Below are 2,831 nucleotides of genomic sequence, written 5' to 3'. Positions count from 1 at the left end.
CTAGAATAACATTTAAGTCCCCTGCTACAATGATTGTGTTATCTAAGTAATCATAGAGCGAAGTAAAGAGGGAGTGAAAAAAGGAGGAGTCATCAACATTTGGGCCATAAACATTTGCAATAGTTAACTTAACATTTTGAATAGATAATGTAACTATTAAAAATCTGCCTTCTGGATCTGTGATTGTTTGATCAATGTCAAATTTTAACCTTTTATTAATAAGAGTGGCTACTCCTCTTTGTCTGGAATTATAGCAAGCTGAGTAAACATGTGGAAACGTTGAAAGATTTATTGTTGAATTAGATAAATGAGTCTCCTGCAGGAGAACGATGTCTGCCTTCATTTCACGCATCTGATTAAGAATTTTTAACCTCTTCTCTCTTGTACCAGCTCCACGCACATTCCAAGTGACAAACCTCAGTGTATCCATAAACCAACAAAAACGAAGACTATCTGCATATTACAAACCTCAGTGTATCCATAAACCAGCAGAGATGGAGGTTGTGTGCATATTACCACAGCGTGTGTCTGTGTGTAACCCGCTGCTTGTGCGCCTGTCAGCTGTGTGCGGTACCTGGATCTGCGCGTTAAGTGTCTCTATGTGTGCTTTCCTCATACTGAACTGTGTGTGTATGTGTGAATCATGCATAACGTTGTGTCCGATGTTTAATCTTGTGCGTGCGCCATGAAACATATAAATAGAGAAGTAGGTGACATTACTGATAAAAGTGAAAGGTTTCAAACAAAGAAAAGTGAGAAGAGAAAAAAGTGACCGTGCCAAAGGAAGAAAATAATGTAAAAGAAACATCCGTGACGAGAACGGTGTAGCAGAGACGGGTGGAGAAAATACTGATAATTATTTTGAAACCACAGTATTACAAATATGGCATAACTTATTTAAGATTTAAGATTATTAAGGAACATACCAACAAGTCAGTAGAGCCACGTAGTGATGTTTGGGTCGCGGTACAACTGTCCATTGATAAATAATTTATCCACGGCGATGACAGCGCGAGCTCCTTCGGCGATGGATTTTCTCCTGATGGGGAATATGATATGATAACAGTTTTAAAGCCTTCCCCCCATTGTCGTAGTATTGTTGCTTAGTAAAAAGTAGTTTTTTCTGAATCTCATCTGTGTTTAGATCGTTTATCTCCTTCTTCACATTGAGTATTTTTACTTTGGTTGATTCTTGCAGAGAAATAGAATGCTCCTTTAGTAGTTTCTTTAGTTTAGCTTCAAGCTCTAATATTTTCTGTTTCTTAAGTTTCTTTAAATTCAATGAAATCGCAATTACCTTCCCCCGAAGCACCGCTTTTAAAGCATCCCATAATATAACAGGCGAAACTTCACCATTATCATTATATTCTAGATACAAATCAATTTCAAACTTCAATTTCTCCTTGATGTGTTTGTCATTTAAAATATTTGAATTCAATTTCCAAAGAGTAGATTTAATTTTATTGTTAAGGTCCAATGACAGATATAAAGGGTTGTGGTCTGAGAACGTGCAAGTACCAATGTTGCACTGAACTAACCTAAATATATCACTTTTGAGCATCAAGAACAAGTCTATTCTAGAGTAGACATTATGTGTCCCAGAATAATGAGTATATTCAAGATTGGTCGGGTTATTTTCCCTCCATACGTCTAGTATTCCCACTTCTTTCATGAAATTGTTCATTTTTTTACTAATTTTTTTAACATCAGGTTTACCGTTGGAGCTATCTATTTTGGGATTTAATCGAATATTAAAATCTCCCCCGCATATTATAATGCCTTGACTCTTTGTTGTCATGGTTTCGAGTATATGTTTATAGAATGACCAGTCACTGCCTGGAGGGATATAAACATTGAACAAAGTCACTAAAGTTCCTTCAATTTTACCTATTATCATAATGTATCTTCCTTCACTATCTTTATGTTCTGATATGATTTCAAAATTGACTGCACTGTACAACAAAATCGCCACTCCTCTGCGCCTGCCTGAGCTATGTGAAGAAAAAAAGACTTTTGTGAATCCCATTTTATTTAGTTTGGCATGCTCAATGTCACTAAGATGGGATTCTTGTATGTATGCTATCTGACCCTTATCTCTTTTCAACTGCGATAGCATTCTTGTTCTCTTAATTGGGTTAAGCACACCATTTATGTTAAGTGACACAAATTTTAAAGGTCTGAATGACATATTATGGTACAAATGATTATTAACACATAATAAATGGTACTCTTCCTTTCTCTGCACAGAACAGCAGAGTATGAACTACAACACAAAGCAAAAACAAAACACGCATTAACCAAACAAAGAAACACAAAAAGTGACTTCCTATGCAGGGGTCTAGCTAGTAAACCCTTACTAGCCCAATAGGGCGCTCTAAGGCAAAAGCCCTTCAGTGAAGGGGATCCTCCCTGGTTAGCACAGAAACTGAAAGCTCTGTTTACAGAACCCATAATTACAAAGTTTTACAATTTACTCACCCGCTGATTCATTAATAACATTAATCACTCAGGACACTTAACTTGGCTAGGTCTAACTTTCAATCGGTGTTTGTATTTGACGTCTCTCTCCTGAACGTATGCAGCTTCTCCTTGTAGGTGCGGTCTTGGGTGGTGTCGCGAGCTGCTCTCGTAGTACGCCGGCCCACTCGAGTCCAGGACAGCAGCTTTATTCGCTCCATGAGTGATGTCGCTGCCGGCGCCGGTATTGTCTTGATCGCGTAGCCTCTTTTCACAAGATCCTCGGTCGCCTCGGCGGAAGTTTCATATACTTTAGTGCCATCATTGTGAATCACACGTAGTCTTGCTGGGTGCAAAGTTTGAAACTTCACTTG

This window comes from Telmatherina bonti (genome assembly GCF_933228915.1).
Source record: "Telmatherina bonti genome assembly, chromosome: 17".
Taxonomy (NCBI): domain Eukaryota; kingdom Metazoa; phylum Chordata; class Actinopteri; order Atheriniformes; family Telmatherinidae; genus Telmatherina; species Telmatherina bonti.
This window is presented reverse-complemented; position numbering follows the sequence as displayed.